The following is a 26,968-nucleotide window of genomic DNA, read 5'->3' as shown; positions in this document are numbered from 1 at the left end:
GTGGCGCTAGAAGAGGGTCATGTGTGAATTGATGGGTGGAGGTTGTGATTTGGCAGGCAAGGAGTATGTGTGCAAAATTTGGCATGGATCGGGGCAACGGTTGCGGAGATATGAGCAGGGCAAAAGTGTGATGTGTGTGACTGACGGACGGACAGCTGGTGGAGGTTTTGATAGTAAGTGCGACCTGACGGTCGCAATTAAGCCTTAAGCCTAACCTATAATTATGACCAACCGTAAACTAACACTAAAGTACGATTTGTTGCTTCATAAATAATGGTTTGGACTGACATTATAAAAATAAACTTTAAGTTGAAGTGTAAATTGGGTGGGATTCGATCCCCGGTCAGCAGATTAGCAGGCATACACCCAACCAATTGAGCTAAAGGGCCAGTCTCGCAGTGTGAATCCACGCAGTTATAGCCACATTTAAGTGAAAAAAGATTAAAAAAAAAAGAAAGAAAAGAGAGAATATATCCGATTTAACGGGATTGTGGCGTTAAAATAAACATTTCTCACTAAAAACGTTATCATGAGTCATGACACACTATAATGCCGACAATATGGTAGAATATTGCATGTTCCATTGACAATAAATAATAATAATAATTATCAAATCAAAACTAACGCCCAGATTTCGAAAATAAAGTGTTCACTGAAGGCTCACGGATGTCAGAATATGTACCGCTCAAGCTGAATTAACCACATTTTACGTATTGATTTATAAGAAGCATTTTAATCCAATCGGTGGCCATGCTTCAGAGCTATATTTAACATTATGGTGACGTCAAGGGTCTGATCAGACAAAACATGGCATGATAAACAACCGAATGCATGTTTAAAACTGTGGTATGGCCAGACTATGTAGAACGAGCCCTTTATCATTCCAAATTCTGAATGATGAAAGCCTACTGATAGAGTCAGTCGGCACAGCATAGTCATACTGTCCCCAGTCCTATGGGCTGATAAAACGTGATAAACGGCCATCCTATGGCGTGATACCATCCGAAACGGCACCTGTTCTCAACGCCGTGTCCGGGGGACCACCAGGGGGTTCAAATGGACCCTTACGGGTCTGTAACTCCCGTACCATGTCCATGTGTACAGTCTCAGAGTTAAATTAACTGAGCATTTTGCAGTGTAGTGTATCAAATGAGGTTCCGTGGCCTAATGCATATTCCTTGGGGGGTCCTCGAAATGAACCATCATCACTGACCTTAGAGAAACTGTCTATTAGTCGAGAGTCGATGTGCGCGAGCACACACGTGCGTGTGTGTGTGTGTGTGTGTGTGTGTGTGTGTGTGTGTGTGTGTGTGTGTGTGTGTGTGTGTGTGTGTGTGTTTGTGTGTGTGCGCGCGGTGTCTATCAGAGCATGAGTGTGAGAGATGAAGATCAGACAGGACACTGTGAGTGCTTGTCGTGCACGCATGCTGTAACACATTGTGCTGAGCCCAAGCCGTGATGATGAATGACTCACACTGTGTGTGTGTGTGTGTGTGTGTGTGTGTGTGTGTGTGTGTGTGTGTGTGTGTGTGTGTGTGTGTGTGTGTGTGTGTGTGGGCCACACTGCATTTCCAAGGATTCACAAATGATATGATATGATATTGCACTTTATTTTCAGTTCACACGGAAATGTGTCTTGCGACACAGCAGCCATATATGTGAAACACATATACAAACCTTTGACATTTATTAACAAAGGAACGATACAGGATTACACAGGGGCGTCAATTGGGTATGGCAGGGGTATACAGCTGAATATAAATCCATGAATGTCTCTTTTTCTATCTGTTCTGGTTATTATGTTGTTAAATACCCAGAGCAACATCAGGGCTTCTCAACACTGCACAGGACTGGCAGCTGTCAGTGGACGTGGGCAGCCAACTCAAGTTCCCCCAGCATGTTGTTAAGACTACCTAGCTCTGGTCCATAGCGTTAGTGGAGTTCTACCTAACGCTATGTTCCTCTACATCCGTATTTCTTGTCAAAACCGGAAAACCCCGCCGTCTGGTCCGAAAATAACAAAAACTGTTTCACCCCTCACCAAACCAAAGGTATCAGTGGACAGTTGAAAGCTTACTCTACTTAGTGGACGTGGTCTGAGCCCCCCACCACATGATTAAAATGCATTTCTAGGGCGAAATGAAAACTATTCCACCGGATGGAGACTCCATTTCTTCTAGTTTTTCACTATTTGTCGTCGCCATCGAGGTGCCAACTCACTACTGCCACGCAGGTCAGAGTACCGAATTACACAGAGCAAACTCTCATTGGTTGTTATTCAACTCTGCGACGTTGGAAGCGCTTTTTCGTCTTCAACCAGGAAGAGCGTCTCCATCCGGTGGAATATTTTTCATTTTACCCTAGAAATGTATTTTAATCGTGTGGTGGGGGGCTCAGACCGCGTCCACCAAGTAGAGTAAGCTTTCAGCTGTCCACTGATACCTTTGGTTTGGTGAGGGGCGAAACAGTTTTTGTTATTTTCGGACCAGACGGCGGATCTTTCCGGTTTTGCCAAGGATTCGGAAGGTAGAGGAACATAGCGTTAGGGAGAACTCCACTAACGCTATGGACCAGAGTTAAGACTACCCTCAGACCTGACATCGTTTTGGTGTCAGAGACAACAAAGAACGTTGTCATGCTGGAGCTCACTGTGCCGTGGGAAGAGCAAATGGAGGAGGCCTTTGAGCGGAAGAGGGAGAAGTATGACAGCCTAGTCAGCGACTGCCACAGACGATGCTGGAAGGCTAGGTGTTTGCCTGTGGAGGTAGGGTGCAGAGGCTTTGCCAGTCAGTCTCTGTACAGGGCCTACACCGCCCTCAGCCCTACAAAGGCAGAGTGCAGTAACTACGTTTTCGAATTTCACCAAAAAATGGGTTTAAAAGTGTTACAGCTAATCAGCCAAATGAGATAAAGATATAAAAGTGATATTACACTGATTGTACATCTGTTCTTGAGGTAATTGTTCATCCCCCAATATCATGAAGGCTAATTTGACCGTTGGGGGACACAAATAAGTCGGTGTGTCCCAAAACGTAGTTACTGCACTCTGCCTTTGTAGGGCTAATTTGAGAAGGGCCATCCGTAACAACACAGAGGCAGCAGAGAAAGCCTCTAGGTGGCTCTGGATAAAGAGGGCGGATCCGTGGTTGAACGCTACAGGGGCACAAGCTGAGGCGTCATGAACCTCAGCTGGGCCGCCTGAGAGAGGGTGTCTGATGTTCCAAAGGCCCGAAACACTCAATGATCTCAGGTCCATCACTGATGATGTGCCCCAGCTAAGCATAAGAAGATGTTTCACTACAACAAAAATTACAGTAAAATAACTACAAATGCAAAATGTAACAAAACAAGGTATAATTATATTCTCCACACTTTTATTCTCCCTATCTTGACAGAATGGTATATTCCCATGGGTTCTGCAGGTCAGCTGCACAGGTGCAATGCATTATTGTTAATTGTGGCACGTTTACTAACATGCCAAGTTTAGCTGCACTTGAACAACCGTTCCAGGCTGCCATATCCAGCCCAAGAAACCGTAGAAACGGGGGGAAAAATAAAATCTACTTCTTAAAATAAATGTATCATGCCTGTTGCTAAGGTATGACAACATGACTGGTGTCTTGCACGCGCGCGAACAGTCATGTTGCCATACCTTAGCCTTTTTTGAACTGACGCCACTGCAATTACATACATAAGGACCCATACAGCCAAGAGCATGTACTGACTGGGTCCTCCTGTATAAGTAATAGTGGAAGGTACTGTAACTACTTTCTCCAAGCGCCGCCCTCCCCGTGTTCTTATTGGCTGAATACATCTATCTATCTATCTATCTAGGTCGTCCTCAGACGAGCCCTCCATCGTTGTTTCCAGTCATCTCGGTTCTCCATACATCTGGCCAGCTCATTGGTGTTCTGTGTCCCTACGTCTTCCTTGAGTACGTCCACGTATGTTTTTGTGGGACGTCCTCGCGACCGGTGCCCATGTGTTGGCTCCCACAGTACCAATTTGCTGGCTGGAAGCTCCTGGTGTCTTTGGCAGTGTCCTGCTAGTCTCATTCTTCTGGTGGCAATTTTCTCGCTTACCCTTGGTATACCCTCATACAGGTTCTCGTTGGTAACATGTGCACTGCTGTTGATGTTGAGTACTGCACGCAACATTCTAGTGTAGCACCCATTTAGAGACTTCTGCAGGGTTGGCTTCAGGGTCCAGCATTCACTGCCATATAGGAGAACAGACTCCACTGTTGCGAAGAAGAGGCTGAGTTTGATTTGGCGGGGGAGGTTGGAGTTCCATACACTGTTCATGCCGTTCAGGGCCCTCCAAGCGAGTGCCTTCCTTACTTTAAGGTCTTTCTCAGTTGAGTCGACCCATGCGCCCAGGTACTTGAAGTCCTTGACTTCCTTCAACACAGCTCCTTCTGTTGTTGTCAGAGGTGAGTGATCAGGTAGGTTATAGGTGATAACCTCAGTTTTCTTAGCATTTAGCCTGAGACCAACTTTGGCACACTCTATCTCCACCCTGTTCAGGAGTTCTTGTGCTTGTTCCATGCTGTCGGAGAGCAGGCTGATGTCGTCCGCATAGTCCAGGTCTGTCAGAACTACTGCGGGATGCCGCTTTGACCTCCTTGGTGTTAGTGTGAAGCCAAGCTCTTGTTCTCGTCCACCTATGGCTTTCCTGAGCGCATAATCTAGAACTATGATGAAGAGGTAGGGGGCTAGGGTGTCTCCTTGCATTACACCAGCTCGGATGTCAAACACCTCACTGCTGCCATCCGGGGTCACCACTCTGGCCCTTGTTCTTGCGTACATGGTCTCGATAGCCCGGAGAATGTTGGGAGGGACATTGTAGGCCTCAAGGATCTTCACCATCTTGCTTCTGTGGATAGAATCAAAAGCCTTTTTGAAGTCAATGAAGCACAGTACAGCTGCTAGGTTGTCCTTTTTCACCTCCTCTATTAATCTCCTTAATGCCAGGATCTGTGCTACGGTTGTTCTCTCCTCTCGAAAACCATTTTGGTTCTCTCTCAGGTGAGGGTCGATGGCATGCCGTATCCTGTTCAGTATCATTCGGTTGAAGACCTTAGCAGTGATACATGTCAGGCTGATGCCTCTGTAGTTGTCTGGCTTTGAGAGGTCCCCAGCTTTAGGCACCGGGATGATGTTAGACAGAGACCATATTTCAGGTTGCTTGTTGTGCTGTAGAGCATTGTTGCAAAAGTCTAGGATGAGGTTGTCTAGGTCGCAGTTCTTCAAGACCTCTGGAGGTATGCCATCCGGCCCAGCGCTTTTTCCCTCTTTTAGGGTGGATTTTGCCCTGGCGAGCTCGCTGATTGAGAAGGGTCCATCGTTGATGTTCAGGCCCTGGAGGACTGTTGGTATATTTTCCTCCTCTCCCTCTTCCACTGATGTTCCCAGGAGCCTTTGGAAGTGGTCGAACCATGTTGCCACTCTCTCCTCTGGGCTGTGTCCCTCAACCTGGCCCTCCTTGGCCCTCTTCCGCCCTGTCATCTCATTTATTACCTTCCAGGCCTCCCCGTATTGCCTTTCCCCCTGCGCTGCCTGCACTCTTCGCACACTTTCCATCACTTCCTCCCCTTTGATGGTGTCGTAGGTGCTGAAGAGAGACTGTTTGGCTTCGTTCAGTGTCTCGCGACCCTCCTCTGTTGGTTCACGCTCAAAGTTGAGTCGTGCTTCCTCCATCCTGCCTCGTGCTGCTACAACCTTCGGATGTCTGGACCGTGGTGGTGCTCTTACTCTGTTCAACACTGGTACACACAGTCTGGTCGCCTCCTCATTCGCTGTAATGAATCTCCCATATTCACGGCTGGGCTCCTCTCCCCTATCAAGCTGCCGGAAGCGCTTCCTGACTTCCTCCGTGTACCTGGTTTGAAGGCCCGGATTGGTCGTGAATGCCTTCCAGTCATGCCGAATCTTGGGGCTTGGCTTGGGTACCCTGAGGCTCAGTCGCACCCTCATGGAGACCACACGGTGATCAGAGCCTACAGAGCTGAACGTGCTGTATGGCTCAGCGTTCAGGATGGAATTCCTCCACTTTTGCCTCACTAGGATATAGTCCAACTGGTATAGCCTAGGTTGCTCCCCAGGCCGTGAGGCTCGGTCTCTGAAAGTCCATCTCTTCCCTGTTCTCTTTCGGAACATGGTGTTCGCTGCCAGGAGCTGGTGTTCCATGAGAAGGGCTTTGAGGTATGTGCCGTTGCGGTTGGTAGACTCATGGTATGGGAATGGTGCATCCTCCTGTCCAATCCTGGCGTTGAAGTCGCCAAGGATTGCCAGGAAGTTGTGCGCTGGGACACCACGGACTGCTTCTGTGAGGTCCTCATAGAACTCCTCAACCTTCTCAGGTAGTGCCGTGTTAGTGGGCGAGTACACCACTATGACTGTTGTTACTGGGTTACCTGCAAACTCAGCTATGAGGATCCTTTCAGTGTGCTTGTGTACCCGTCGGAGAGCTCTGCGCGCCAGAGAACCCAGCATTATTCCCACACCCCCTGTTGCAGCCTGGGCCCCGTTTCGCCCCGCAGATGCAGTGATGAACGTGCGTTTCTCTACTTGGTGGTAAACTATCTTGTCGCCAGTGTGGACTCTTCTGTGTTCCTGGACTCCCAGGATCTCTACCCCCTGTTCTTCAGCACAATGTGCCAATTCCACCAGTCTAGCTTCTTCTCTCACTGTGCATGCGTTGAAGGTCCCCATTACAAATGGTCTCCGACAACGCATGAGTGCATTGGATGGGATGCTGTGGTCAGACAGAACCCTCCCTCGTTCCCGTGGGTTTGAGGCCCTGTCGTCATGATGTCCTCCGGAAGGAGGACCAGCACCACCATCCGCCGCGATGTTCCTGCGGACTCCCGCCGCTGGAAGTATAGGATTTGAGATGACTTTGTTCTTCATGGTTGGCTTTTCAATGCTAGTTAAGGACTGTGGGGTCGCAAATTCTCACAGTCCTGGTTTTTACCTCAGAGTGACCTTCTCCTAGGTGGGTTGCCTACCATGGCTAAGAGCCCCACCCGCCCCGACTGATAGCTCAGATTGCCGGATCTGAATGGTCCACATGCTGATGTTTTAACTCACTGAATGGTTCTAATTCTAAAGTAGTTGTAACTAAATACAGTTCTAAAGTTTCGAAGTGTCTACCTGAGCCTCTCCCTGTTGAGTTCCATCAAGCTGTGTGCTCCATTGTTCCTTTCTGATCCATGAGTGTCTGTGTGTGGCCACTGTCTGCCCTTAAATGCATGTTGAGATGCATAGTAGGGGGAGTGACAAGTGGTGAGCACAGCCAATCAACTGAGCCGGAGGTGATAACAATGTAGTGCCAGCTAAAACCCCCCAACAGAAACCAACCTAAAATCTAAAGTAGTTGTAACTAAATACAGTTCTAAATTTCAAAGTGTCTACCTGAGCCTCTCCCTGTTGAGTTCCATCAAGCTGTGTGCTCCATTGTTCCTTTCTGATCCATGAGTGTCTGTGTGTGGCCACTGTCTGCCCTTAAATGCATGTTGAGATGCATAGTAGGGGGAGTGACAAGTGGTGAGCACAGCCAATCAACTGAGCCGGAGGTGATAACAATGTAGTGCCAGCTAAAACCCCCCAACAGAAACCAACCTAAAATCTAAAGTAGTTGTAACTAAAATACAGTTCTAAATTTCAAAGTGTCTACCTGAGCCTCTCCCTGTTGAGTTCCATCAAGCTGTGTGCTCCATTGTTCCTTTCTGATCCATGAGTGTCTGTGTGTGGCCACTGTCTGCCCTTAAATGCATGTTGAGATGCATAGTAGGGGGAGTGACAAGTGGTGAGCACAGCCAATCAACTGAGCCGGAGGTGATAACAATGTAGTGCCAGCTAAAACCCCCCAACAGAAACCAACCTAAAATCTAAAGTAGTTGTAACTAAATACAGTTCTAAATTTCAAAGTGTCTACCTGAGCCTCTCCCTGTTGAGTTCCATCAAGCTGTGTGCTCCATTGTTCCTTTCTGATCCATGAGTGTCTGTGTGTGGCCACTGTCTGCCCTTAAATGCATGTTGAGATGCATAGTAGGGGGAGTGACAAGTGGTGAGCACAGCCAATCAACTGAGCCGGAGGTGATAACAATGTAGTGCCAGCTAAAACCCCCCAACAGAAACCAACCTAAAATCTAAAGTAGTTGTAACTAAATACAGTTCTAAATTTCAAAGTGTCTACCTGAGCCTCTCCCTGTTGAGTTCCATCAAGCTGTGTGCTCCATTGTTCCTTTCTGATCCATGAGTGTCTGTGTGTGGCCACTGTCTGCCCTTAAATGCATGTTGAGATGCATAGTAGGGGGAGTGACAAGTGGTGAGCACAGCCAATCAACTGAGCCGGAGGTGATAACAATGTAGTGCCAGCTAAAACCCCCCAACAGAAACCAACCTAAAATCTAAAGTAGTTGTAACTAAATACAGTTCTAAATTTCAAAGTGTCTACCTGAGCCTCTCCCTGTTGAGTTCCATCAAGCTGTGTGCTCCATTGTTCCTTTCTGATCCATGAGTGTCTGTGTGTGGCCACTGTCTGCCCTTAAATGCATGTTGAGATGCATAGTAGGGGGAGTGACAAGTGGTGAGCACAGCCAATCAACTGAGCCGGAGGTGATAACAATGTAGTGCCAGCTAAAACCCCCCAACAGAAACCAACCTAAAATCTAAAGTAGTTGTAACTAAATACAGTTCTAAATTTCAAAGTGTCTACCTGAGCCTCTCCCTGTTGAGTTCCATCAAGCTGTGTGCTCCATTGTTCCTTTCTGATCCATGAGTGTCTGTGTGTGGCCACTGTCTGCCCTTAAATGCATGTTGAGATGCATAGTAGGGGGAGTGACAAGTGGTGAGCACAGCCAATCAACTGAGCCGGAGGTGATAACAATGTAGTGCCAGCTAAAACCCCCCAACAGAAACCAACCTAAAATCTAAAGTAGTTGTAACTAAATACAGTTCTAAATTTCAAAGTGTCTACCTGAGCCTCTCCCTGTTGAGTTCCATCAAGCTGTGTGCTCCATTGTTCCTTTCTGATCCATGAGTGTCTGTGTGTGGCCACTGTCTGCCCTTAAATGCATGTTGAGATGCATAGTAGGGGGAGTGACAAGTGGTGAGCACAGCCAATCAACTGAGCCGGAGGTGATAACAATGTAGTGCCAGCTAAAACCCCCCAACAGAAACCAACCTAAAATCTAAAGTAGTTGTAACTAAATACAGTTCTAAATTTCAAAGTGTCTACCTGAGCCTCTCCCTGTTGAGTTCCATCAAGCTGTGTGCTCCATTGTTCCTTTCTGATCCATGAGTGTCTGTGTGTGGCCACTGTCTGCCCTTAAATGCATGTTGAGATGCATAGTAGGGGGAGTGACAAGTGGTGAGCACAGCCAATCAACTGAGCCAGAGGTGATAACAATGTAGTGCCAGCTAAAACCCCCCAACAGAAACCAACCTAAAATCTAAAGTAGTTGTAACTAAATACAGTTCTAAATTTCAAAGTGTCTACCTGAGCCTCTCCCTGTTGAGTTCCATCAAGCTGTGTGCTCCATTGTTCCTTTCTGATCCATGAGTGTCTGTGTGTGGCCACTGTCTGCCCTTAAATGCATGTTGAGATGCATAGTAGGGGGAGTGACAAGTGGTGAGCACAGCCAATCAACTGAGCCAGAGGTGATAACAATGTAGTGCCAGCTAAAACCCCCCAACAGAAACCAACCTAAAATCTAAAGTAGTTGTAACTAAATACAGTTCTAAATTTCAAAGTGTCTACCTGAGCCTCTCCCTGTTGAGTTCCATCAAGCTGTGTGCTCCATTGTTCCTTTCTGATCCATGAGTGTCTGTGTGTGGCCACTGTCTGCCCTTAAATGCATGTTGAGATGCATAGTAGGGGGAGTGACAAGTGGTGAGCACAGCCAATCAACTGAGCCAGAGGTGATAACAATGTAGTGCCAGCTAAAACCCCCCAACAGAAACCAACCTAAAATCTAAAGTAGTTGTAACTAAATACAGTTCTAAATTTCAAAGTGTCTACCTGAGCCTCTCCCTGTTGAGTTCCATCAAGCTGTGTGCTCCATTGTTCCTTTCTGATCCATGAGTGTCTGTGTGTGGCCACTGTCTGCCCTTAAATGCATGTTGAGATGCATAGTAGGGGGAGTGACAAGTGGTGAGCACAGCCAATCAACTGAGCCAGAGGTGATAACAATGTAGTGCCAGCTAAAACCCCCCAACAGAAACCAACCTAAAATCTAAAGTAGTTGTAACTAAATACAGTTCTAAATTTCAAAGTGTCTACCTGAGCCTCTCCCTGTTGAGTTCCATCAAGCTGTGTGCTCCATTGTTCCTTTCTGATCCATGCTGAATACAAGATCGAGAAAACAAGTGTAGTTATTGACCAAACCGCGACGGAGGTGCACCGTCTCAAGCGGACTTGACCGTTGGTCCGACCAGGTTAACATTCAACAAGTTAGTATGCAGCGTCGGCAGGTAGCTACTCACGTAGCTACTCACTAGGTTAGCATTCACCAGTGTTAGTTTTACTGAGGTTAGGGTTAAAGGGACACAGACAGACAGATACAGAGATCTCCATATATGGGCATAAAATGGACGCAGACAGATATCTCCATTTGGCTATTTAAAAATAGAATTAGTTCTTATAAATATGACAACCAGCTATTTATATATCTATATATAAAACAGTTCATAATGATGATTAAAATGTTAAATATTTCATGGGACCAGCCCTGTGTTGTGTTGTGTTTTGTTGTGTTGTGTTGTGTTGTGTTGTGTTGTGTTGTGTTGTGTGTGCTGTTGAACGTACGTGCCCGTCATTATCAATCTACATGCTGGAGATCACCAGCTCAGTGTGATTAAGAGTGTCCGTCTTGAAAGGGCCTTTCTGTGTGGAGTTTGCATGTTCTCCCTGTGTCTCCTAGGGTAGGTACTAAACTGTACTACCCTCACAAAAACATGCAGTAATCCTGGTCTCTATACTGCCTCCTCCTGGCCAGCCGGGGCGCCTGATGGAGGGGAAAGGAACTGGTTGGAATAGTGTGTTCCTTCCACACGCTACGTCCAGGGGGAAGCTCCCCTCCTTGTCAGGTGATAAGAAGCGGCCTGCGCACTCCTCATGCACTGAAGGAAGCATGAGCTCAGTTCGGGGCTCTCCCCTGGTTGGCAGAGGGAGAGCAGAGCCCAGGATTACAGCTTAGGAAATTGGCACTGGGTGAAAAAATGGGTTACAAAATTGTAAGATAAAAATTAAAAAAAAGAAGAAAAAAAAAACGAGAGAGAGACATGAAAGAACAGATACAGGACATAAAGTGACATTGACTGAGCATAGACTTGTTTTGAATGTAGCAAAAACCAAAAGCATTGTGTTCATCACCGTGTTGACTTGTGTTGGACATTTTTGTCCAAATTCATTTTCATTTTGCTACGGACATAGGTACACAATAAAAGGCCAATAATATTACCAGAAACACAAAGAGCTAGCCCTGAAAGACCATTGCAGGTCTCTAACTCTGAGTTTTCACCAAATGGATGCTTACGGTCCATTTGGTTTCATTTGTACACTCTCAGGGTTAAGGGGGTCCTTGCAAATGTAACGTTTGAAAGCCACTTGTACTAGTTGGACTCATAATATGCCATAATGTCAAAGTAAACCAGTAAGACTCTCTAATCGGGAGATAAGCGTCCGTCAGGTCGCAGCGTGATTTTAGGCCAAAATGTGTAGGAGCAGTGTCCAAAAATGTGTGTGCAAAATTTGGCATGGATCGGGGCAACGGTTTCGGAGATATGAGCAGGGCAAAAGTGTGACGTGTGACGTGTGACAGACTGATGGACAGCTGGTCGAGGTTTTGGTAAATAAGTGTCATGCATATTTCTGAAACACTGGACTGTTTTCAGCCTTTATGAAACGATCCATGCATTTAAAACAGACCCTAACCACAGATAGTGCTAGTCAGGGGCGGTGATCTTTCTATATTCAATGGGGTGCCCTTTGATTACTGCTCTGCTCTAGTGCTAATGACAAGGAACAAAACAGAGAGGGCGCTGTTTTTCCCTTCTCTTTGACGGTGGCTAGCCAGATTGGGTCTCAAATGGTCCTGATGTTGGACTGACTTTATATAAATGGCGGCCCGCATAGATTATAAGTACGAACTACAGTGTAGTGTAAGGGACAGACAACAGTGTTTAATGCTGTAATCTCAAAGGAAATAAACATTTGTTTATAGCCTACTGCTTTACCATGTTTACATAGCACACATCCTTACCATGTTTATATAACACACATCCTTACCATGTTTATATAGCACACAGCCAGCAGCAAGTCATCACAACGGTTGTTGGATACCACTCCCCGAGTTATAGAATAAAACACAACCATGTTGTTTTCTTATCTTTAGGATCCCCCATTGACTAAATGGATTGTTGTGAACTTTTATTGTGGGGCATTTATTTAGGGCAAATAGGTCGACAATAAAGGCTTTATTAACCTAACCCATATAATATTATGGATATAAATGAGTAAACATTGTGATTATCTGCCAAATATATGGACATTGTATATTGACAAACCTGCACCCCTCCTTTAAATTTTTGTCTTCTTAAAAATGCTAAATACAATGCACAAGTAGGTAGTATCGATACAGTCGATTCTTTGCACTGCCGATTCGATACTCCACCTAAACCCTTAGCACTACAGTAAAATCAATGACCATACATGAAGCTAGTCAGTCTAGTTTTTTGTTTTTTAGGTTTCTTTAGAACTTTGATTATATTGTGTTTTCTCTAGATAGATATCCATTTACATTGTTATATTGCTGTTAATGTACTGACCTATTATCTTGTTTATTATTGTGATGTTGTATCTGCTTATTGTAAGTCGCTTTGGATTAAAAGCGTCTGCTAAATGCCTAAACTGTAAACTGTAAACTGATACGATACAAAATAAAACGATACATTTCGATTTTAGCTGTTTTCATTTCGATATACTTTGATTTTTTAAGTTAAAACGATATTTTGATACAGTTACTATATCGTTACACCCCTACTACACGTTGAGAAGGCTCACTCTCATTTTCATCAAAACTACATCACATCAGAAAGTAATTTACCCAAATTTAAATACTGAAATGTAGTCCTTTAAACACACCTTTAGGACTCCTTTCCTTTAAAAGGATCTCAATTGAAACAAGCCATAGGCTTTCTTGGGTGTATGATTCTAGTTGTACCTTGTACCAGTGAACTGTACTGTCATGAAACTGTACCTTTTGGTATGCAAACTTCTAAAAGTCTTCAATCAATCAATCAATCAATCAATCAATCAATCAATCAATCAATCAATCAATCAATCAATCAATCAATCAATCAAACAAACAATCAATCAATACTTTTACAAGAAAAACATACATTCCTGTCAAGCATGCTGTCACTGCATTTGCCGAGGATGCTATTAAACAATAAACAGTGGTTGTAAATATCTACTAGGCCAACAGTTTTATTTCAAATGAGATTTATTTAGACAAAATCCCTCCCCTGAAAAGAGACAAATTAGATCATTCTGAATGGGAGTTAGTTGACATTGTAATAGGCCATAATTATTCCAGGTGGCTGTACTGTACTGTGCTATAGGCCTACTGCCCGCATCACCAAACTATCAGAATAGGAACCTACTAATGTAAGATTGGTTGAAGGGAGCCAGACTACACAAGTTGAATGCTCAGTGGATGATTTATTTAGAAGGAAAATACAGCAGAATAATATACTTTAATGTAAGAATCAAGACCATACTATTATAGTTAAGGTCAGTTAAAGGGACATATCACTTCAAAACACTCCTGGGGTCATTTTAATGTCTTAAAAGTTCTAATTTCAATATTTAAAATGTATTTAATAAAAGAAATGACATATATTTTAAAAAGAGAATTAAAAATATAGGTATCAGTCATATCAGTTAAAATTGAGTTTGAAGTTACTATGGGTTTATGTGGGAAGGGGAGTGTCATCAATATTAAAATGAATACCAATTATCTAAATAAGGATCAAACAACTTATAAAAAAAATAAGGAAAAACAAATGTCTGGGTGAAAAAAACACAAAAGCCTGAGTGGACGTTAAAATGACCCCAGATGTGTTTTAAAGTGAAATACTCCTTTAAGAGTAATTATAAATGAAATGCGAGGAAGGCTTCGCTACTTGTTGGATATAAGGTGTTTTATATGCACCTGGAAAACAAAAATCATTATTTTCTACACTTCCTCCTGTGTTCATCTGCACACACAAGTGGTTCTCACTCTTCTACATGTCAACGACCCCTACATTAATATGATTTTATCATCTGAAAATACACATGAGCTGTGTTGTTAAAACCATTCACATTAATATGATTTTATCATCTGAAAATACACATGAGCTGTGTAGTTAAAACCATTCACGTTAGTATGATTTCATCATCAATAATTGATTTTGATGCTTTAGTAATTAATTTTGCTTGGGGACTCCCGGGAGGGAAGGGGGTCCAAATATTCAAATATGGTTCAAATATGCTTATTTATTTTATTTATTCATGGGAGGTCATGGCCTGAACAGGTAGAGAACCCTTGGTCTGCAGTACAGAACGTCTACAGTGGGAAGAGCAGGAAGCCACTGAAAGTAGTGTGGTGGCCATAAACGTCATATACTTGAAAACCCTTCCCCCAACTCATCACATTCACTGCGTCTCTGGCATTGAGTGACAGAATCACTGCTCCGTTGGTGCTGTCCTGGTTTCCCTTCCATTGCCAGGTGCTGACTTGAAGCTGACCATTCTTCACCAGCATGGCCCCGGAGTGGTAAGAACTCCAGCCGAACGTGGTGAAGGTGAACTGGTACACACCCTTCTGGGGAGCAGTGAATATGCCTGAGAGACACAACATGGAATCATTAGAGCCCTGTCTGGAATCAACATCTCAGAGAGAAAAAATATGCAGAAAAACTAAAGTGCAGCGCTAAACTCAAAAAACAATTCAACCCTGACCTCAAAACCCACCTCAAGCATCTTACTGCTCAGGGGGAGAGACTTAGAAAACAGCCCTAGTTAAATCCATCAAAAAAAAACTACATCGACGAACATTTACGAATACAAAAACGAACCAAATGACCTATGGAAGTTACTTAACAATCAATTAGGCTTAAAACTTAAAACCATATGCCACAACATAAACGTCAAAACGGCCATGGCTGCCCATCTTAACAAAACCTTTACCACCACGGAGCATTCACTGGTCAAAAGACTGGTCGCCCCATCTGGGCAGTATGGTGAAGACTTTGTTAATAAATACTACAAAAAACTAGGGGTTAGCAAATATAATTATAAACTCCCCACAGTGACAACTGACAAAGTGTTTACAAAATTGAGCGCCCTACCTCAACACAAGGCCACTGGCCTTGATAAAATTCCCGCCAGATTTCTCAGAGACTCGGCCATCTCCATTGCCCCAACCATTACCCACATAATTAATCTATCCATCAAACAGGGTCATGTCCCCCAGGACTTCAAACTAGCAAAAGTAACACACCCCTGCACAAAAAAGGTAGTAAACTAGACCCTGGCAACTACCACCCCAATTCCATTCTTAGTTCCATATCTAAAGTCATGGAAAAAAAAATATCTACAAACAGATTGCAAGACATCTCGATGAGAAACATCTGATTTATGAGTTCCAATCTGGATTCAGAAAATCCCTTTCCACTGACACATGCCTTCTCTATTTGACTGAACCAAACGCGAAGCGGATTTGGGCAAATATATCAGCATGGTCATGATGGACCTCCAGAAGGCATTTGATACCGTAAATCACTCTATTCTGATTGAGAAACTAAAGGACATCGGTCTTGACAGCTTATCAGTGAGTTGGATGCAATCTTACCTGGTGGGAAGGGAACAGGTGGTGGAGGTACCCCCCCCTCCCAGTATCTGTGGTGTTCCTCAAGGTATAGCATACTGGGGCCTCTATTGTTCCAAATATATGTAAACGACATGGCATCTGCTTGCGACTGCAACCTGTTCCTGTTCGCTGATGACTCGGCTCTCCTAGTCTCGGGCAAGGACCACTTGCAGGTTGAAAAGACACTTAACTCTGAACTAAGTAAGATCTGCACATGGCTTAATGACAACCAATTCACCTGGGAAAAACTGAATCCATCCTCTTTGGATCAAACCATAACCTCAAAAAGGTCAATAACTTCACAATCAAAGTAGGTGACACGGTCATTACACAAAAAAAAACTAAATCTCCTACTTAGGATGTATCCTTGAAGCTAATCTTTCCAGCGAAAAGATGACTTCTAAATAATAATAAATAAAATTAACCAACAAACTCGTTTCCTACAGAGGATCGCCCAGATGGTCAATTTCAACACACTGAAGACCATAGCTGGTGCAATAATTCAGCCCCTCTTTGACTACGGAGTCCACGTATGGTGTTGTTTCTGGATAACAGACCGCTGTCTAATCAAAGGCTCAGAGCACCTGCTGCACTCAGGCTGCACTGAGGGAACTTAACCCTTAAGTTCTGTTCGGGTCATTTTGACCCGTTTTACATTTTCATTTGGAAAAAAAGGTAGAAGTTTAATTTGTTTCCACCTGAAACTCACTGGCCTTAAAGATTCTTCTCAGATGAACATGTAAAAAAATATTTTTGCACTACACCCATGCTACACCCCCCTCATATTAAGTAAGTGCTGTTCGGGTCATTTTGACCCGGAAGCACAGATGCACAGAAATACACAGTATTATGCCAAAACACAGACACACAGTCACGCCCACTTCTAACACCCCCCTTCCGAAGCCCCATCCCCCCCCCCCCCCACACACACACACACCTACCCCCCTCCCCTGATGCACAGAAATACATTGGAATCATGTACAAACACAGATACACAATCACCCCCTAACCCCTTCCACCCCATCCACCCCCCTTCAACCCCCCTCACCTCACCCTTACCCCCTCCCCTCCAAACCTCCCAACCCAACCCCACCTCCCTCCCACCACCCCCCTCCCCCCCGCCACTCCAGATGCACAGAAATAAAAGAAAGCATGTATACTAACACAGACACACAGTCACCTCCTTCCCCCCTCCTCCCCCCTCCTATCGCCCTCAGCCCCCCCCCCCCCCCCCCCACACACACACACACCCTTCACCCTTTCTCCTCCTCACCCCTCCCCTCCTCACCCCTCACCCCTCACCCTCACCCCTCACTTATCTGAAGTTTTCCTTGTGACTGTACTGTATCTTAGCGGAAGTTTTACATTATTTTACATAAACGTAAGGTGCTGTAAAGTAACACTGTAATTCAGGGGTGCTGTGGATGAAAATGTTGTTTACAGGGGTGCCTTGAGACCAAAGTGTTTGAAAACCTCTGTCCTAGTGTATACGTTCAAGTGTATATTCATATGTGACGTTCATGTGTGTTCACATGTGTGTTCAGCTCTATGTGAGAATGATGTCCTGTTCTTGAACCACAAGTATTCAATTAATGGGCATGTTGAAAAAAAAAAGTTCATAAAATAAGCAAGGAAATACTTTTTGTTTTTAATTTTGAGTCAAATTATTATTATTATTATTTTATAGACTAGTCGTGTAATATGCGGGATAATATCTGCCTGAGCGGTCTTTATTGAGAAATAAAAGTCCTGACAGCCTGATAATCTGGGCTCTCAGTACCTGTGTGTCGGTTGTAGGCGTTGCCGATGTTGAAGAAGACATTCTTGAAAATGATGGTATGGGGTGAACCAGGTCCAACGCGCACCACACTCGTATCTGCCAACGATGCTGAAAAGGCCACTTTCTGACCAACTGAGAACAAACGAGAAAAAAATCAGGGAGAAAACATATCTTAAAATCATGTAACCATAACTTAACGACTCAAGACAGAGAGAGGAATGTATTTGCATGGGTGGGTAGGGATTTGGGGATAGGAAATGTTTTTATTGTACAATGTTGGAAAATCAAATAAAAAGATTGTTAAAAAAAAAGAAGGAAAGGAGCCGCACAACTCTTCAGCCATGATGAAATGTCTGCCTCTTTTTATATTGTTTGACCATTTGGCCAATTACATTTTTTATAGTATAGTTTAGTTTAATGAAATAAATATTTAATTGCTTTTAATACACATAAACAAAGATGCATTATTTTTATTAAAGTAACCAATATACACTACATTTTAACTAAATGTATAAAGCAAGTAATTGAAAGCTATTAAATATATAGTGTATACCCTTCTTGTGTATTACAACTTACAATGTTACAACTTAAAACACATTTTAATCTTAGGTAAATGTGGTACAGTAAAAGTACATTTACAAGTACAGGAGTTAATTATTAATACAATTAAATAAAGCATTTTCAGTAGGAACACAGTGGTTCATCATGCAGTACATACATAATTCATGTTTGTTTACCTTCATAGAGTGTTGTGTTCATTGTTGGTGCATTCGTTGTAGGTGTTGTAGTCACTGTAGGTGTAGTAGGCCTAGTCATTGTAGGTGATGCAGTTGTTGTTTCTGTACAATGGAAAACAACACCCAGGCCTTCAACGCTACCAAACCACTATAATGTGAATGTCCACAATATGAAAGAAAAACAATGTACGATGCCAACAAATATAACTATTAAGCCCATGTCTCTTCTACCCTGAGCAAGAAAACCCATAACTGCTCTCTGGTCACCGTAGACCAATAGTGTTCACTGCTCCCAATAGTTAGTAGGATATTGGGCATGCAGAAGACAAATGTCCTGTATGTGCAAATATACACATACACACGTATTCACGATGGATCATTGGATGTTACAGATTAGTACCTGGAAGCACAAAGGGAGAAGCGTACACACCTAGGTTGGTGAGGTTCTGACCACGCAGGTGAATAATGGTTAAGAAGAAAGAGGCCGCACAACTCTTCAGCCACGATGCATAGGCTATACTTAAATTTAAACCAACGTATCGATTGTAGCAGTCTTCCTCAGGGTTTACAGATTAGTACCTACCAGAAGCCTGACCATAAACCTCCACTTCGGCCAGAGTCAGATATTCTCTCCTGCCAGGAATCACAATGTTGACATAGCGACCTGTCAAACCTCCGCAGTTGTAGGTTTCGGTGACTCCAGCTCCGATATTTCGGATCACAGCACACCTGGGAATCAAATTTCGTACTTATAAGTCGCTCTGGATAAGGGTGTCTGCTAAAAGCCTACACTGACATTCAAATGAATATACCTCTGGTTGCGGTTTCCATTGTCGCTCAGTGAATTTCCAATGCGGATCTCAGCTCCATTGAGTCTGTTAGCGCAACAGTCCTTTCGGTTGGTTATTGTGATGTTGTTGACTTTGAAGGCCATTCGGAGGTCCACTCTCCACCAGGGTCTATAATCATGCTGTGTGTGCGCTATGGACTGCTGGTTCCAGTCACTTGCACGGCTCCCATCAATAGCATTTTGAGGCCCTCCATTTGAATCATATGTAGATGACTGTGTAGCATGTCCACCTCTTGCCCAATTTGTCCCTTGAAAGAAGCATGAAAAACCAGCAATCAGCCTGAATATCATCAACTAATATGTCATCGCCATCACTTTGATATGTCTCATCTCCAAAGATGTTTAAAAGATTTAGAAGAAAATAATTGTGTATATATTTTGTTCTCTGCTGTTTCTATTCAACGTTTACACATGTTTTGATCATTCTGTTCATATACTGTATGTGTCGAATACAGTAAAGAAAACATGCATAAATTTGAATTACTTAACCATTACCCTTATTTTTACCCAGCAATATTTGTGTTGGAATTTATTATTATAGCAGATCTACAAGCTCTACTGCTATTTAAAAAAAGTCTACCTCTTTTTATATTATTTGACAAGTTGGCCAATGACCAGTTTTTATAGTATATTTTAGTTTAATTAAATGCTTATTTAATTGCTTTTAATACACTTAAACAAAGATGCATTCTTTAAAGTAACCAATATGCACTACATTTTAGCTAAATGTATAAAGCAAGTAATTGAAAGCTATTAAATGTATACCCTACTTGTGTATTACAACTTACAATGTTACAACTTACAAACACATTTTAATCTTAGGTAAATGTGGTGGCCTACAGTAAAAGTACATTTACAAGTACAGGAGTTAATTATGAATACAATTAAATAAAGCCTTTTCAGTAGGAATACAGTGGTTCATCATGCAGTACATTATTCAAGTTTGTTTACCTTCATAGAGTGTTGGTGTTGTAGTCACTGTAGGTGTAGTAGGCCTAGTCATTGTAGGTGCTGCAGTTGTTGTTTCTGTACAATGGAAAACAACACTCAGGCTTTCAACGCCACCAAACAAACTACTATCTATCTATAAATGCGACAAATCTCTGTCTGTTTGTTTGTAATCCGCGTATCTCGAGAACCGTTCGTCCCACCGGCTTCAGATTCGGCACGCGCGTTCCCCGCCGCCGCGCGGAGTGCAGTGCCAGGCCTCGACCCGACCCGACTCGCGGTTTTCCGAAACCGGCGCGAAACGTTCGGAATCTCCTTATGCGGAGCTGATTGTTGACATCAGGCTGTTCCGGAGGAAATCGGCGCAATCGCTGAGTCATTGTGACATCACTTCATAAAAGGCTCTGACATCACGTACGCCACATGAGTCAACACAAAATCTCTGTGAATGTGTATGTATGTATGTAATCCGCGTATCTCGAGAACCCTTCTTCCCACCGGCATGCGCGTTCTCCAGATATGGGCATAAAGTCTGACATCAGAGTTTTCCGCAACCGGTACTGTGTGTGCAGAGATCTTCATATATGGGCATAAGTGGACAAAGACAAACAGATGGTCAAAACGGGTCCTATGACAACAGGTATATTGGGGTTTGCATTAAAGGGTGGGGCATTCATGGGGTTTGCATTAAAGGGTGGGGCATTCATTCCCTATTTCAAATTCGGCACGTGCGTTCCCCACCGCAGCAGGTAGTGCAGTGCTCGGCCTCAACCCGACCCGACCCACGATTGTTTGAAAAAGCGACAGAAATCTCATATATGGGCATAAAATGGACGCAGATAAACAGATATCTCCATATATGGCATATATGGGCATACAATGGATGCAGAATCACAAAGATCTCCATATACGGGCATAAAAGGGACACAGACAGACAGATACAGAGATCTCCATATATGGGCATAAAATGGATGCAGATAGACAGATATCTCCATATATGGGCATATATGGGCATAAAATGGACCCAGAACTATAACTGCAGTGATCTCCATATATGGACATAAAATGGACACCGACAGACAGATACAGATATCTCCATATATGGGCAAAAATGGACACAGGCAGACAAATGGTCAAAACGGGTCCTATGAAAACAGGTATAATGGGGTTTGCATTAAAGGGCGGGGCATTCATTCCCTATTTACATTGTTCCGAGTTGGCCAGGTCGCCGACTAGACGCTGGGCCGCCCGAAGGGCGGCCCAGCTTCTAGTCTATCTATAAATGCGACAAATCTCTGTCTGTTTGTTTGTAATCCGCGTATCTCGAGAACCGTTCGTCCCACCGGCTTCAGATTCGGCACGCGCGTTCCCCGCCGCCGCACGGAGTGCAGTGCCGGGCCTCGACCCGACCCGACTCGCGGTTTTCCGAAACCGGCGCGAAACGTTCGGAATCTCCTTATGCGGAGCTGATTGTTGACATCAGGCTGTTCCGGAGGAAATCGGCGCAATCGCTGACTCATTGTGACATCACTTCATAAAAGGCTCTGACATCACGTACGCCACATGAGTCAACAAAAAATCTCTGTGAGTGTGTATGTATGTATGTAATCCGCGTATCTCGAGAACCGCTCTTCCCACCGGCACGCACGTTCTCCAGATATGGGCATAAAATTAATGCCCGAATGCGGAGCTGATGTCTGACATCAGAGTTTTCCGCAACCGGTACTGTGTGTGCAGAGATCTCCATATATGGGCATAAGGGGACAAAGGCAAACAGATGGTCAAAACGTGTCCTATGACAACAGGTATATTGGGGTTTGCATTAAAGGGTGGGGCATTCATGGGGTCCGCTCCAAAAAAGAAAATAAAAGAGACAAAGACAAACATAAGACAAGCAACAAAGCGTGGGACTGGGAGGATGACTTGAATGATGCAGATTTAAGCAGGCTGTGTATTCTGCTTAAAGAAGAAACAAACAAAAAGCGACAGAGATCTCATATATGGGCATAAAATGGACGCAGATAAACAGATATCTCCATATACGGGCATATAGGGACACAGACAGACAGATACAGAGATCTCCATATATGGGCATAAAATGGACGCAAATAGACAGATATCTCCATATATGGGCATATGGGCATAAAATGGACCCAGAACTATATCTGCAGTGATCTCCATATATGGACATAAAATGGACACAGGCAAACAGATGGTCAAAACGGGTCCTATGACAACAGGTATAATGGGGTTTGCATTAAAGGGCGGGGCATTCATTCCCTATTTACATCGTTCCCGAGTTGGCCAGGTCGCCGACTAGACGCTGGGCCGCCCGAACAGCTTCTAGTTATGTGAATGACAACAATATGAAAGAAAGACAATGTACAATGCCAAAAAATATAACTATTAAGCCGATGTCTCTACTGCCCTGAGCAAGAAAACCCCTAACTGCTCTCTGGTCACCGTAGACCAATAGTGTTCACTGCTCCCAATAGTTAGGATATTGGGTATGCAGAAGACAAATGTCCTGTATGTGCAAATATACACATACACATATACAAATATTCACGATGGATCATTGGATTGTACTGCTAACTGGGATATTATGTTACAGATTAGTACCTGGAAGCACAAAGGGAGAAGCGTACACACCTAGGTTGGTGAGGTTCTGACCAGGCAGGTGAATAATGGTTAAGAAGAAAGAGGCCGCACAACTCTTCAGCCACGATGCATAGGCTATACTTTAATTTAAACCAAAGTATCGATTGTAGCAGTCTTCCTCAGGGTTTACAGATTAGTACCTACCAAGAGCCTGACCATAAACCTCCACTTCGGCCAGAGTCAGCCATTCTCTCCTGCCAGGAATCACAATGTTGACATAGCGACCTGTCATCCCTCCGCAGTTGTAGGTTTCGGTGACTCCAGCTCCGATATTTCGGATCACAGCACACCTGGGAATCAAATTTCGTACTTATAAGTCGCTCTGGATAAGGGTGTCTGCTAAAAGCCTACACTGACATTCAAATGAATATACCTCTGGTTGCGGTTTCCATTGTCGCTCAGTGAATTTCCAATGCGAATCTCAGCTCCATTGAGTCTGTTAGCGCAACAGTCCTTTCGGTTGGTTATTGTGATGTAGTTGACTTTGAAGGCCATTCGGAGGTCCACTCTCCACCAGGGTCTATAATCATGCTGTGTGTGCGTACAGGACCACTGGTTCCAGTTACTTGCACGGCTCCCATCAATAGCATTTTGAGGCCCTCCATCTGAATTATATGTAGATGACTGTGTAGCATGTCCACCTCTTGCCCAATTTGTCCCTTGAAAGAAGCATGAAAAACCAGCCATCAGCCTGAATATCATCAACTAATATGTCATTGCCATCACTTTGATATGTCTCATCTCCAAAGATGTTTAAAAGATTCAGAAGAAAATAATTGTGTATATATTTTGTTCTCTGCTGTTTCTATTCAACGTTTACACATGTTTTGATCATTCTGTTCATATACTGTATGTGTCGAATACAGAAAAGAAAACACGCATAAATATAATTTGAATTACTTAACCATTACCCTTATTTTTACCCAGCAATATTTGTGTTGGAATGTATTATTATAGCAGATCTACAAGCTCTAATGCTATTTTAAAAATGTCTGCCTCTTTTTGTATTATTTGACAGTTTGGCCAATGACCAGTTTTTATAGTATAGTTTGTTGATTACTCTTGATAACATTTTAGTTTAATTTTAGCTTTTAATACACATAAACAAAGATGCATTCTTTTTATTAAAGTAACCATAACCAATAAACACTACATTTTAGCAAAATATAAAAAGCAAGTAATTGAAAGCTATTAAATGTATACCCTACTAGTGTATTACAACTTACAATGTTACAACTTACAAACACATTTTAATCTTAGGTAAATTTGGTACAGTAAAAGTACATTTACAAGTACAGGAGTTAATTATTAATACAATTAAATAAAGCATTTTCAGTAGGAATACAGTGGTTCATCATGCAGTACATTATTCATGTTTGTTTACCTTCATAGAGTGTTGTGTTCATTGTTGGTGCATTCGTTGTAGGTGTTGTAGTCACTGTAGGTGTAGTAGGCCTAGTCATTGTAGGTGATGCAGTTGTTGTTTCTGTACAATGGAAAACAACACCCAGGCCTTCAACACTACCAAACAAACCACTATAATGTCAATGACCACAATAAGAAAGAAAGACAATGTACGATGCCAATAAATATAACTATTAAGCCGATGTCTCTTCTACCCTGAGCAAGAAAACCCATAAATGCTCTCTGGTCACCGTAGACCAATAGTGTTCACTGCTCCCAATAGTTAGTAGGATATTGAGCATGCAGAAGACAAATGTCCTGTATGTGCAAATATACACATACACATATAAACATATTCACGATGGATCATTGGATGTTACAGATTAGTACCTGGAAGCATAAAGGGAGAAGCGCACAAACCTAGGTTGGTGAGGTTCTGACCACGCAGGTGAATAATGGTTAAGAAGAAAGAGGCTGCACAACTCTTCAGCCACGATGCATAGGCTATACTTAATTTAAACCATCGTATCGATTGTAGCAGTCTTCCTCTGGGTTTACAGATTAGTACCTACCAGAAGCCTGACCATAAACCTCCACTTCGGCCAGAGTCAGCCATTCTCTCCTGCCAGGAATCACAATGTTGACATAGCGACCTGTCATCCCTCCGCAGTTGTAGGTTTCGGTGACTCCAGCTCCGATATTTCGGATCACAGCACACCTGGGAATCAAATTTCATTCTTATAAGTCGCTCTGGATAAGGGTGTCTGCTAAAAGCCTACACTGACATTGAAATGAATATACCTCTTGTTGCGGTTTCCATTGTCGTTCAGTGAATTTCCAATGCGGATCTCAGCTCCATTGAGTCTGTTAGCGCAACAGTCCTTTCTGTTGGTGATTGTGACGTAGTTGACTTTGTAGGCCGTTCGGAGGTCCACTCTCCACCAGGGTCTATAATCACCCCGTGTGTGCGCTAAGGACTGCTGTTTCCAGTTACTTGCACGGCTCCCATCAATAGCATTTTGAGGCCCTCCCCATGCATTTGAACTATATGTAGATGACTGTGTAGCAACTCCAGCTCTTGCCCAATTTGTCCCTTTAAAGAAGCATGAAAAAACAGCAATCAGTCTGAATATCATCAACTAATATGTCATCGCCATCACATTGTTATGTCTCATTTCCAAAGATGTTTAAAAGATTTAGAAGAAAATAATTGTGTATATATTTGGTTCTCTGCTGTTTCTATTCAACGTTTACACGTCTTGATAATTCTGTTCGTATACTGTATGTGTCGAACACAGAAAAGAAAACATGCATGAATATAATTTGAATTACTTAACCCTTACCCTTATTTTGACCGAGCAATATTTGTGTTGGAATGTATTATTATAGCAGATCTACAAGCTCTAATGCTATTTTAAAAATGTCTGCCTCTTTTTGTATTATTTGACAGTTTGGCCAATGACCAGTTTTTATAGTATAGTTTGTTGATTACTCTTGATAACATTTTAGTTTAATTTTAGCTTTTAATACACATAAACAAAGATGCATTCTTTTTATTAAAGTAACCATAACCAATAAACACTACATTTTAGCAAAATATAAAAAGCAAGTAATTGAAAGCTATTAAATGTATACCCTACTAGTGTATTACAACTTACAATGTTACAACTTACAAACACATTTTAATCTTAGGTAAATTTGGTACAGTAAAAGTACATTTACAAGTACAGGAGTTAATTATTAATACAATTAAACTAGTAAGACACCTGAGGGTGTAATGCGACCTCAGGGTGACATGCAACCTCGCCCTAAAGGGCGAGGTCGCGCCAATTCTTGACCATCTGGCCAACCACAGCGTTTCTCTGACGATTCTAGTTGTTGTCATTCTGGGGGGAGTTTGTTCATGTTTTTGTGAGGGTATCAACCCTAGGAGACACGGGGAGAACATGCAAACTCCACACAGAAAGGCCCTATCGCTCACACCCTAGGTTGGGTTGGCGATAGGGCCTTTCTGTGTGGAGTTTGCCTAAACAAGGAGATGTGGTACAGAAGGACTCATATATGGGCATAAAAAGTATGTCATGTGACATCACTTCCTGTACAGACAGTCAGACAGACAGCCATTGACTCCGACCTAACAATGGCTACTGTCTATGACGGTAGTTCCATATGACATATTGGACTAGACCAGGGGTGCCCAACCTTTTTTGACCCAAGGTCTACTTTGAAAATGTGCCACCTAGCTGAGGGCTACCAGCCCAAAATGTACCGTAACACCCATTCAATATACATGTAAAAAAACAGAAAATATTAATAGATATTATAACATTGTACTCACTGTACTGTACTGTAATCATACTGTATAGTAGGAATTGTAATTGAATGAAACGATTGCACCTTCTCACATTGGGCATACAGACAGCATGACCATTTATTGCACACTCTGCATATTATGCACTGACAACACACTCACACAAAACCTGTGGATTTATGTCAAGTCACTGATAGTTCTCTTTTTTATATAGTTTTTTTTTCTTTTTTCTTTTTTTATAGTTTTTTTTATAGTTTTTTTATAGGTTTTTTTTTGTCCTTTATTCCATGTCAGTCTCTCTACCTTAGTGGGAAACCTGGCACTGGGAAGAGGAGGCTAGCTTGTCAAAGTCAGG

Source organism: Nannobrachium achirus (assembly GCF_963921795.1).
Source record: "Nannobrachium achirus genome assembly, chromosome: 15".
In the NCBI taxonomy this organism is placed as follows: domain Eukaryota; kingdom Metazoa; phylum Chordata; class Actinopteri; order Myctophiformes; family Myctophidae; genus Nannobrachium; species Nannobrachium achirus.
Note: the sequence above shows the minus strand (reverse complement) of the source record.